Below are 13269 nucleotides of genomic sequence, written 5' to 3'. Positions count from 1 at the left end.
CAGCATCCCCTTTGTATAATATCGAGTACAGCAGTCCCTGTGTATATTATATAGAACAGCAATCCCTGTGTATATTATATAGAACAGCAGCCCCTGTGTATATTATAGAGAACAGCAGTCCCTGTGTATATTATCGAGAACAGCAGTCCCTGTGTATAATATAGAGAACAGCATTCCCTGTGTATATTATAGAGAACAGCAGTCCCTGTGAATATTATAGAGATAAGCAATCCCGGTGTATAATATGGAGAACAGCAGTCCCTGTGTATATTATAGAGAACAGCAGTCCCTGTGTATATTATATAGAACAGCAGTCCCTGTGTATATTATAGAGAATGGCAATCCCTGTGTTTAATATAGAGAGCAGCAGCCCCTGTGTATATTATAGGGAACAGCCGTCCCTCTGTATATAACAGAGAACAGCAGCTCCTGTCTATATTATGTAGAACAGCAGTCCCTGTGTATATTATAGCGAACAGCAGCCCCTGAGTATATTATAGAGAACAGCAGTCCGTGTGTATATTATATAGAACGGTAGTCCCTGTGTATATCATAGAGAACAGCAGTCCCTCTGTATAATATAGAGAACAGCAGCCCCTGTGTATATTATATAGAACAGCAGCCCCTGTGTATATTTTAGAGAACAGCAGTCCCTGTGTATATAGTAGAGACCAGCAGTCCCTGTGTATATTATATAGAACAGCAGCCCCTGTGTATATTATAGAGAACAGGAGCCCCTGTGTATATTATAGTGAACAGCAGTCCCTGTGTATATTATAGTGAACAGCAGTCCCTGTGTATATTATACAGAACAGCAGTCCCCATGTATATTATAGAGAACAGCAGTCCCTGTGTATATTATAGAGAATGGCATTCCCTGTGTATATTATAGAGAACAGCAGTCCCTCTGTATATTATAGAGAACAGGAGCCCCTGTGTATATTATTTCGAACAGCAGTCCCTGTGTATATTATAGAGAACAGCAGTCCGTCTGTATATTATAGAGAACAGCAGCCCCTGTGTATATTATAGAGAACAGTAGTCCCTGTGTATATTATAGAGAACGGTAGTCCCTGTGTATATTATAGAGAACAGCAGTCCCTGTGTATACTATAGAGAACAGCAGCCCCTGTGTATATTACAGAGAACAGCAGTCCCTGTGTATATTATAGAAACAGCAGTCCCTTTGTATATTATAGAGAACAGCAGCCCCTGTGTATAATATAGAGAACAGCAGTCCCTGTGTTTATTGTGTAAAATAGCACCCCCTGTGTATATGATATAGAACAGCAGTCCCTTTGTATTAAATATTGAACAGCAGCCCCTCTGTCTAATATAGTGAACATCAGTCCCTGTACATATTATAGAGAACAGCAGCCCCTCTGTATAATATAGGGACCAGTAGTCCCTGTGTATATTAAATAGAACAGCAGTCCCTTTGCGTATTATAGAGAACAGCAGTCCCTGTGTATATTCTCTAGAACAGCAGCCCCTGTGTATATTATATAGATCAGCAGTCCCTGTGTATATTTTATAGAACAGCAGCCCCTGTGTATATTAATGAGAACAGCAGCCCCTGTGTATATTATAGAGAACAGCAGTCCCTGTGTATATTATAGAGAACAGCATTCCCTGTGTATATTATATAGAACAGCAGTGCCTTTGTATAAAATAGAGAACAGCAGTCCCTGTGTATATTATGTAGAACAGCAGCCCCTGTGTATAATATAGAGAACAGTATTCCCTGTGTATATGATAGAGAACGGCATTCCCTGTGTATATTATAGAGAACAGCAGTCCCTTTGTATATTATAGAGAACAGCAGCCCCTGTGTATAATATAGAGAACAGCAGTCCTTGTGTATATTTTATAAAACAGCACCCCCTGTGTATATGATATAGAACAGCAGTCCCTTTGTATTAAATATTGAACAGCAGTCCCTGTGTATATTATACAGAAGAGCAGGCCCTGTGTATAATACAGAGAACAGCAGTCCCTGTGGATATTATAGAGAACGGCATTCCCTGTGTATATTATAGAGAACAGCAGCCCCTGTGTATATTATAGAGAACAGCAGTCCCTGTGTATATTATATAGAACAGCAGTCCCTGTGTATAATATAGAGAACAGCAGTCCCTGTGTATATTATATAGAACAGCAGTCCCTGTGTATATTATAGAGAACAGCAGCCCCTCTGTATAATATAGTGAACAGCAGTCACTGTGTATATTATAGAGAACAGCAGTCCCTGTGTATATTATAGAGAACGGCAATCCCTGTGTATATTGTTGAGAACAGCAGTCCCTGTGTATATTATATACAACAGCAGTCCCTGTGTATATTTTATAGAACAGCAGCCCCTGAGTATATGATAGAGAACAGCAGCCCCTGTGTATATTATATAGAACAGCAGTCCCTGTGTATACTATAGAGAACAGCAGCCCCTGTGTATATTATAGAGAACAGCAGTCCCTGTGTATATTATAGAGAACAGCAGTCCCTTTGTATATTATAGAGAACAGCAGCCCCTGTGTATTATATAGAGAACAGCAGTCCCTGTGTATATTTTATAAAACAGCACCCCCTGTGTATATGACATAGAACAGCAGTCCCTTTGTATTAAATATTGAACAGCAGTCCCTGTGTATGTTATACAGAAGAGCAGCCCCTGTGTATAATACAGAGAACAGCAGTCCCTGTGTATATTATAGAGAACGGCATTCCCTGTGTATATTATAGAGAACAGCAGCCCCTGTGTATATTATATAGAACAGCAGTCCCTGTGTATATTATATAGAACAGCAGTCCCTGTGTATAATATAGAGAACAGCAGTCCCTGTGTATATTATATAGAACAGCAGTCCCTGTGTATATTATCGAGAACAGCAGCCCCTCTGTATAATATAGTGAACAGCAGTCACTGTGTATATTATAGAGAACAGCAGTCCCTGTGCATATTATAGAGAACAGCAGCCCCTCTGTATAATATAGAGACCAGCAGTCCCTGTGTATATTAAATAGAACAGCAGTCCCTTTGCGTATTATAGAGAACAGCAGTCCCTGTGTATATTATATAGAACAGCACCCCCTGTGTATACTATATAGATCAGCAGTCCCTGTGTATATTTTATAAAACAGCAGCCCCTGTGTATATTAATGAGAACAGCAGCCCCTGTGTATATTATAGAGAACAGCAGTCCCTGTGTATATTATCGAGAACAGCATTCCCTGTGTATATTATATAGAACAGCAGTCCCTTTGTATAAAATAGAGAACAGCAGTCCCTGTGTATATTATATAGAACAGCAGCCTCTGTGTATAATATAGAGAACAGCATTCCCTGTGTATATGATAGAGAACGGCATTCCCTGTGTATATTATAGAGAACAGCACTCCCTGTGTATATTATATAGAACAGCAGCCCGTGTGTATATTATAGAGAACAGCAGTCCCTGTGTATATTATGTGGAACAGCAGTCCCAGTGTATAATATAGAGAACAGCAGTCCCTGTGAATATTATATAGAACAGCAGTCCCTGTGTATATTATAGAGGACAGCAGTCCCTGTGTATATTCTCGAGAACAGCAGCCCCTCTGTATAATTTAGAGAACAGCAGTCCCTGTGTATATTATAGAGAACAGCAGTCCCTGTGCATATTATAGGGAACAGCAGCCCCTGTGTATAATATAGAGAACAGCAGTCACTGTGAATATTAAATAGAACAGCAGTCCCTGTGTATATTATATAGAACAGCAATCCCTGTGTATATTATATAGAACAGCAGCCCCTGTGTATATTATAGAGAACAGCAGCTCCTTTGTATATTATCGAGAACAGCAGTCCCTGTGTATATTATATAGAACAGCAGTCCCTGTGTATATTATATAGAACGGCATTCCCTGTGTATATTATAGAGAACAGCAGTCCCTGTGTATATTATATAGAACAGCAACCCCTGTGTATATTATAGAGAACAGCCATCCCTGTGTATATTATAGAGAACAGCATCCCCTTTGTATATTATCGAGAACAGCAGTCCCTGTGTATATCATATAGAACAGCAATCCCTGTGTATATTATATAGAACAGCAGCCCCTGTGTATATTATAGAGAACAGCAGTCCCTGTGTATATTATCGAGAACAGCAGTCCCTGTGTATAATATAGAGAACAGCATTCCCTGTGTATATTATAGAGAACAGCAGTCCCTGTGAATATTATAGAGATAAGCAATCCCGGTGTATAATATGGAGAACAGCAGTCCCTGTGTATATTATAGAGAACAGCAGTCCCTGTGTATATTATATAGAACAGCAGTCCCTGTGTATATTATAGAGAATGGCAATCCCTGTGTTTAATATAGAGAACAGCAGCCCCTGTGTATATTATAGGGAACAGCCGTCCCTCTGTATATAACAGAGAACAGCAGCCGCTGTCTATATTATGTAGAACAGCAGTCCCTGTGTATATTATAGCGAACAGCAGCCCCTGAGTATATTATAGAGAACAGCAGTCCGTGTGTATATTATATAGAACGGTAGTCCCTGTGTATATCATAGAGAACAGCAGTCCCTCTGTATAATATAGAGAACAGCAGCCCCTGTGTATATTATATAGAACGGTAGTCCCTGTGTATATCATAGAGAACAGCAGTCCCTCTGTATAATATAGAGAACAGCAGCCCCTGTGTATATTATATAGAACAGCAGCCCCTGTGTATATTTTAGAGAACAGCAGTCCCTGTGTATATAGTAGAGACCAGCAGTCCCTGTGTATATTATATAGAACAGCAGCCCCTGTGTATATTATAGAGAACAGGAGCCCCTGTGTATATTATAGTGAACAGCAGTCCCTGTGTATATTATAGTGAACAGCAGTCCCTGTGTATATTATACAGAACAGCAGTCCCCGTGTATATTATAGAGAACAGCAGTCCCTGTGTATATTATAGAGAATGGCATTCCCTGTGTATATTATAGAGAACAGCAGTCCCTCTGTATATTATAGAGAACAGGAGCCCCTGTGTATATTATTTCGAACAGCAGTCCCTGTGTATATTATAGAGAACAGCAGTCCGTCTGTATATTATAGAGAACAGTAGTCCCTGTGTATATTATAGAGAACGGTAGTCCCTGTGTATATTATAGAGAACAGCAGTCCCTGTGTATACTATAGAGAACAGCAGCCCCTGTTTATATTATAGAGAACAGCAGTCCCTGTGTATATTATAGAAACAGCAGTCCCTTTGTATATTATAGAGAACAGCAGCCCCTGTGTATAATATAGAGAACAGCAGTCCCTGTGTATATTGTGTAAAATAGCACCCCCTGTGTATATGATATAGAACAGCAGTCCCTTTGTATTAAATATTGAACAGCAGCCCCTCTGTCTAATATAGTGAACATCAGTCCCTGTACATATTATAGAGAACAGCAGCCCCTCTGTATAATATAGGGACCAGCAGTCCCTGTGTATATTAAATAGAACAGCAGTCCCTTTGCGTATTATAGAGAACAGCAGTCCCTGTGTATATTATATAGAACAGCAGCCCCTGTGTATATTATATAGATCAGCAGTCCCTGTGTATATTTTATAGAACAGCAGCCCCTGTGTATATTAATGAGAACAGCAGCCCCTGTGTATATTATAGAGAACAGCAGTCCCTGTGTATATTATAGAGAACAGCATTCCCTGTGTATATTATATAGAACAGCAGTGCCTTTGTATAAAATAGAGAACAGCAGTCCCTGTGTATATTATGTAGAACAGCAGCCCCTGTGTATATGACATAGAACAGCAGTCCCTTTGTATTAAATATTGAACAGCAGTCCCTGTGTATGTTATACAGAAGAGCAGCCCCTGTGTATAATACAGAGAACAGCAGTCCCTGTGTATATTATAGAGAACGGCATTCCCTGTGTATATTATAGAGAACAGCAGCCCCTGTGTATATTATATAGAACAGCAGTCCCTGTGTATATTATATAGAACAGCAGTCCCTGTGTATAATATAGAGAACAGCAGTCCCTGTGTATATTATATAGAACAGCAGTCCCTGTGTATATTATCGAGAACAGCAGCCCCTCTGTATAATATAGTGAACAGCAGTCACTGTGTATATTATAGAGAACAGCAGTCCCTGTGCATATTATAGAGAACAGCAGCCCCTCTGTATAATATAGAGACCAGCAGTCCCTGTGTATATTAAATAGAACAGCAGTCCCTTTGCGTATTATAGAGAACAGCAGTCCCTGTGTATATTATATAGAACAGCACCCCCTGTGTATACTATATAGATCAGCAGTCCCTGTGTATATTTTATAAAACAGCAGCCCCTGTGTATATTAATGAGAACAGCAGCCCCTGTGTATATTATAGAGAACAGCAGTCCCTGTGTATATTATCGAGAACAGCATTCCCTGTGTATATTATATAGAACAGCAGTCCCTTTGTATAAAATAGAGAACAGCAGTCCCTGTGTATATTATATAGAACAGCAGCCTCTGTGTATAATATAGAGAACAGCATTCCCTGTGTATATGATAGAGAACGGCATTCCCTGTGTATATTATAGAGAACAGCACTCCCTGTGTATATTATATAGAACAGCAGCCCGTGTGTATATTATAGAGAACAGCAGTCCCTGTGTATATTATGTGGAACAGCAGTCCCAGTGTATAATATAGAGAACAGCAGTCCCTGTGAATATTATATAGAACAGCAGTCCCTGTGTATATTATAGAGGACAGCAGTCCCTGTGTATATTCTCGAGAACAGCAGCCCCTCTGTATAATTTAGAGAACAGCAGTCCCTGTGTATATTATAGAGAACAGCAGTCCCTGTGCATATTATAGGGAACAGCAGCCCCTGTGTATAATATAGAGAACAGCAGTCACTGTGAATATTAAATAGAACAGCAGTCCCTGTGTATATTATATAGAACAGCAATCCCTGTGTATATTATATAGAACAGCAGCCCCTGTGTATATTATAGAGAACAGCAGTCCCTGTGTATATTATATAGAACAGCAACCCCTGTGTATATTATAGAGAACAGCCATCCCTGTGTATATTATAGAGAACAGCATCCCCTTTGTATATTATCGAGAACAGCAGTCCCTGTGTATATTATATAGAACAGCAGTCCCTGTGTATATTATATAGAACGGCATTCCCTGTGTATATTATAGAGAACAGCAGTCCCTGTGTATATTATATAGAACAGCAACCCCTGTGTATATTATAGAGAACAGCCATCCCTGTGTATATTATAGAGAACAGCATCCCCTTTGTATATTATCGAGAACAGCAGTCCCTGTGTATATCATATAGAACAGCAATCCCTGTGTATATTATATAGAACAGCAGCCCCTGTGTATATTATAGAGAACAGCAGTCCCTGTGTATATTATCGAGAACAGCAGTCCCTGTGTATAATATAGAGAACAGCATTCCCTGTGTATATTATAGAGAACAGCAGTCCCTGTGAATATTATAGAGATAAGCAATCCCGGTGTATAATATGGAGAACAGCAGTCCCTGTGTATATTATAGAGAACAGCAGTCCCTGTGTATATTATATAGAACAGCAGTCCCTGTGTATATTATAGAGAATGGCAATCCCTGTGTTTAATATAGAGAACAGCAGCCCCTGTGTATATTATAGGGAACAGCCGTCCCTCTGTATATAACAGAGAACAGCAGCCGCTGTCTATATTATGTAGAACAGCAGTCCCTGTGTATATTATAGCGAACAGCAGCCCCTGAGTATATTATAGAGAACAGCAGTCCGTGTGTATATTATATAGAACGGTAGTCCCTGTGTATATCATAGAGAACAGCAGTCCCTCTGTATAATATAGAGAACAGCAGCCCCTGTGTATATTATATAGAACGGTAGTCCCTGTGTATATCATAGAGAACAGCAGTCCCTCTGTATAATATAGAGAACAGCAGCCCCTGTGTATATTATATAGAACAGCAGCCCCTGTGTATATTTTAGAGAACAGCAGTCCCTGTGTATATAGTAGAGACCAGCAGTCCCTGTGTATATTATATAGAACAGCAGCCCCTGTGTATATTATAGAGAACAGGAGCCCCTGTGTATATTATAGTGAACAGCAGTCCCTGTGTATATTATAGTGAACAGCAGTCCCTGTGTATATTATACAGAACAGCAGTCCCCGTGTATATTATAGAGAACAGCAGTCCCTGTGTATATTATAGAGAATGGCATTCCCTGTGTATATTATAGAGAACAGCAGTCCCTCTGTATATTATAGAGAACAGGAGCCCCTGTGTATATTATTTCGAACAGCAGTCCCTGTGTATATTATAGAGAACAGCAGTCCGTCTGTATATTATAGAGAACAGTAGTCCCTGTGTATATTATAGAGAACGGTAGTCCCTGTGTATATTATAGAGAACAGCAGTCCCTGTGTATACTATAGAGAACAGCAGCCCCTGTTTATATTATAGAGAACAGCAGTCCCTGTGTATATTATAGAAACAGCAGTCCCTTTGTATATTATAGAGAACAGCAGCCCCTGTGTATAATATAGAGAACAGCAGTCCCTGTGTATATTGTGTAAAATAGCACCCCCTGTGTATATGATATAGAACAGCAGTCCCTTTGTATTAAATATTGAACAGCAGCCCCTCTGTCTAATATAGTGAACATCAGTCCCTGTACATATTATAGAGAACAGCAGCCCCTCTGTATAATATAGGGACCAGCAGTCCCTGTGTATATTAAATAGAACAGCAGTCCCTTTGCGTATTATAGAGAACAGCAGTCCCTGTGTATATTATATAGAACAGCAGCCCCTGTGTATATTATATAGATCAGCAGTCCCTGTGTATATTTTATAGAACAGCAGCCCCTGTGTATATTAATGAGAACAGCAGCCCCTGTGTATATTATAGAGAACAGCAGTCCCTGTGTATATTATAGAGAACAGCATTCCCTGTGTATATTATATAGAACAGCAGTCCCTTTGTATAAAATAGAGAACAGCAGTCCCTGTGTATATTATGTAGAACAGCAGCCCCTGTGTATAATATAGAGAACAGTATTCCCTGTGTATATGATAGAGAACGGCATTCCCTGTGTATATTATAGAGAACAGCAGTCCCTTTGTATATTATAGAGAACAGCAGCCCCTGTGTATAATATAGAGAACAGCAGTCCTTGTGTATATTTTATAAAACAGCACCCCCTGTGTATATGATATAGAACAGCAGTCCCTTTGTATTAAATATTGAACAGCAGTCCCTGTGTATATTATACAGAAGAGCAGGCCCTGTGTATAATACAGAGAACAGCAGTCCCTGTGGATATTATAGAGAACGGCATTCCCTGTGTATATTATAGAGAATAGCAGCCCCTGTGTATATAATAGAGAACAGCAGTCCCTGTGTATATTATATAGAACAGCAGTCCCTGTGTATAATATAGAGAACAGCAGTCCCTGTGTATATTATATAGAACAGCAGTCCCTGTGTATATTATAGAGAACAGCAGCCCCTCTGTATAATATAGTGAACAGCAGTCACTGTGTATATTATAGAGAACAGCAGTCCCTGTGTATATTATAGAGAACGGCAATCCCTGTGTATATTGTTGAGAACAGCAGTCCCTGTGTATATTATATACAACAGCAGTCCCTGTGTATATTTTATAGAACAGCAGCCCCTGAGTATATGATAGAGAACAGCAGCCCCTGTGTATATTATATAGAACAGCAGTCCCTGTGTATACTATAGAGAACAGCAGCCCCTGTGTATATTATAGAGAACAGCAGTCCCTGTGTATATTATAGAGAACAGCAGTCCCTTTGTATATTATAGAGAACAGCAGCCCCTGTGTATTATATAGAGAACAGCAGTCCCTGTGTATATTTTATAAAACAGCACCCCCTGTGTATATGACATAGAACAGCAGTCCCTTTGTATTAAATATTGAACAGCAGTCCCTGTGTATGTTATACAGAAGAGCAGCCCCTGTGTATAATACAGAGAACAGCAGTCCCTGTGTATATTATAGAGAACGGCATTCCCTGTGTATATTATAGAGAACAGCAGCCCCTGTGTATATTATATAGAACAGCAGTCCCTGTGTATATTATATAGAACAGCAGTCCCTGTGTATAATATAGAGAACAGCAGTCCCTGTGTATATTATATAGAACAGCAGTCCCTGTGTATATTATCGAGAACAGCAGCCCCTCTGTATAATATAGTGAACAGCAGTCACTGTGTATATTATAGAGAACAGCAGTCCCTGTGCATATTATAGAGAACAGCAGCCCCTCTGTATAATATAGAGACCAGCAGTCCCTGTGTATATTAAATAGAACAGCAGTCCCTTTGCGTATTATAGAGAACAGCAGTCCCTGTGTATATTATATAGAACAGCACCCCCTGTGTATACTATATAGATCAGCAGTCCCTGTGTATATTTTATAAAACAGCAGCCCCTGTGTATATTAATGAGAACAGCAGCCCCTGTGTATATTATAGAGAACAGCAGTCCCTGTGTATATTATCGAGAACAGCATTCCCTGTGTATATTATATAGAACAGCAGTCCCTTTGTATAAAATAGAGAACAGCAGTCCCTGTGTATATTATATAGAACAGCAGCCTCTGTGTATAATATAGAGAACAGCATTCCCTGTGTATATGATAGAGAACGGCATTCCCTGTGTATATTATAGAGAACAGCACTCCCTGTGTATATTATATAGAACAGCAGCCCGTGTGTATATTATAGAGAACAGCAGTCCCTGTGTATATTATGTGGAACAGCAGTCCCAGTGTATAATATAGAGAACAGCAGTCCCTGTGAATATTATATAGAACAGCAGTCCCTGTGTATATTATAGAGGACAGTAGTCCCTGTGTATATTCTCGAGAACAGCAGCCCCTCTGTATAATTTAGAGAACAGCAGTCCCTGTGTATATTATAGAGAACAGCAGTCCCTGTGCATATTATAGGGAACAGCAGCCCCTGTGTATAATATAGAGAACAGCAGTCACTGTGAATATTAAATAGAACAGCAGTCCCTGTGTATATTATATAGAACAGCAATCCCTGTGTATATTATATAGAACAGCAGCCCCTGTGTATATTATAGAGAACAGCAGCTCCTTTGTATATTATCGAGAACAGCAGTCCCTGTGTATATTATATAGAACAGCAGTCCCTGTGTATATTATATAGAACGGCATTCCCTGTGTATATTTTAGAGAACAGCAGTCCCTGTGTATATTATATAGAACAGCAGCCCCTGTGTATATTATAGAGAACAGCCATCCCTGTGTATATTATAGAGAACAGCATCCCCTTTGTATATTATCGAGAACAGCAGTCCCTGTGTATCTTATATAGAACAGCAATCCCTGTGTATATTATATAGAACAGCAGCCCCTGTGTATATTATAGAGAACAGCAGTCCCTGTGTATATTATCGAGAACAGCAGTCCCTGTGTATAATATAGAGAACAGCATTCCCTGTGTATATTATAGAGAACAGCAGTCCCTGTGAATATTATAGAGATAAGCAATCCCGGTGTATAATATGGAGAACAGCAGTCCCTGTGTATATTATAGAGAACAGCAGTCCCTGTGTATATTATATAGAACAGCAGTCCCTGTGTATATTATAGAGAATGGCAATCCCTGTGTTTAATATAGAGAACAGCAGCCCCTGTGTATATTATAGGGAACAGCCGTCCCTCTGTATATAACAGAGAACAGCAGCCCCTGTCTATATTATGTAGAACAGCAGTCCCTGTGTATATTATAGCGAACAGCAGCCCCTGAGTATATTATAGAGAACAGCAGTCCGTGTGTATATCATATAGAACGGTAGTCCCTGTGTATATCATAGAGAACAGCAGTCCCTCTGTATAATATAGAGAACAGCAGCCCCTGTGTATATTATATAGAACAGCAGCCACTGTGTATATTTTAGAGAACAGCAGTCCCTGTGCATATAGTAGAGACCAGCAGTCCCTGTGTATATTATATAGAACAGCAGCCCCTGTGTATATTATAGAGAACAGGAGCCCCTGTGTATATTATAGTGAACAGCAGTCCCTGTGTATATTATAGTGAACAGCAGTCCCTGTGTATATTATACAGAACAGCAGTCCCCGTGTATATTATAGAGAACAGCAGTCCCTGTGTATATTATAGAGAATGGCATTCCCTGTGTATATTATAGAGAACAGCAGTCCCTCTGTATATTATAGAGAACAGGAGCCCCTGTGTATATTATTTCGAACAGCAGTCCCTGTGTATATTATAGAGAACAGCAGTCCGTCTGTATATTATAGAGAACAGTAGTCCCTGTGTATATTATAGAGAACGGTAGTCCCTGTGTATATTATAGAGAACAGCAGTCCCTGTGTATACTATAGAGAACAGCAGCCCCTGTGTATATTATAGAGAACAGCAGTCCCTGTGTATATTATAGAAACAGCAGTCCCTTTGTATATTATAGAGAACAGCAGCCCCTGTGTATAATATAGAGAACAGCAGTCCCTGTGTATATTGTGTAAAATAGCACCCCCTGTGTATATGATATAGAACAGCAGTCCCTTTGTATTAAATATTGAACAGCAGCCCCTCTGTCTAATATAGTGAACATCAGTCCCTGTACATATTATAGAGAACAGCAGCCCCTCTGTATAATATAGGGACCAGCAGTCCCTGTGTATATTAAATAGAACAGCAGTCCCTTTGCGTATTATAGAGAACAGCAGTCCCTGTGTATATTATATAGAACAGCAGCCCCTGTGTATATTATACAGATCAGCAGTCCCTGTGTATATTTTATAGAACAGCAGCCCCTGTGTATATTAATGAGAACAGCAGCCCCTGTGTATATTATAGAGAACAGCAGTCCCTGTGTATATTATAGAGAACAGCATTCCCTGTGTATATTATATAGAACAGCAGTCCCTTTGTATAAAATAGAGAACAGCAGTCCCTGTGTATATTATGTAGAACAGCAGCCCCTGTGTATAATATAGAGAACAGTATTCCCTGTGTATATGATAGAGAACGGCATTCCCTGTGTATATTATAGAGAACAGCAGTCCCTTTGTATATTATAGAGAACAGCAGCCCCTGTGTATAATATAGAGAACAGCAGTCCTTGTGTATATTTTATAAAACAGCACCCCCTGTGTATATGATATAGAACAGCAGTCCCTTTGTATTAAATATTGAACAGCAGTCCCTGTGTATATTATACAGAAG

This window comes from Stegostoma tigrinum, unplaced genomic scaffold, assembly GCF_030684315.1.
Source record: "Stegostoma tigrinum isolate sSteTig4 unplaced genomic scaffold, sSteTig4.hap1 scaffold_169, whole genome shotgun sequence".
NCBI classification, from domain to species: domain Eukaryota; kingdom Metazoa; phylum Chordata; class Chondrichthyes; order Orectolobiformes; family Stegostomatidae; genus Stegostoma; species Stegostoma tigrinum.
Note: the sequence above shows the minus strand (reverse complement) of the source record.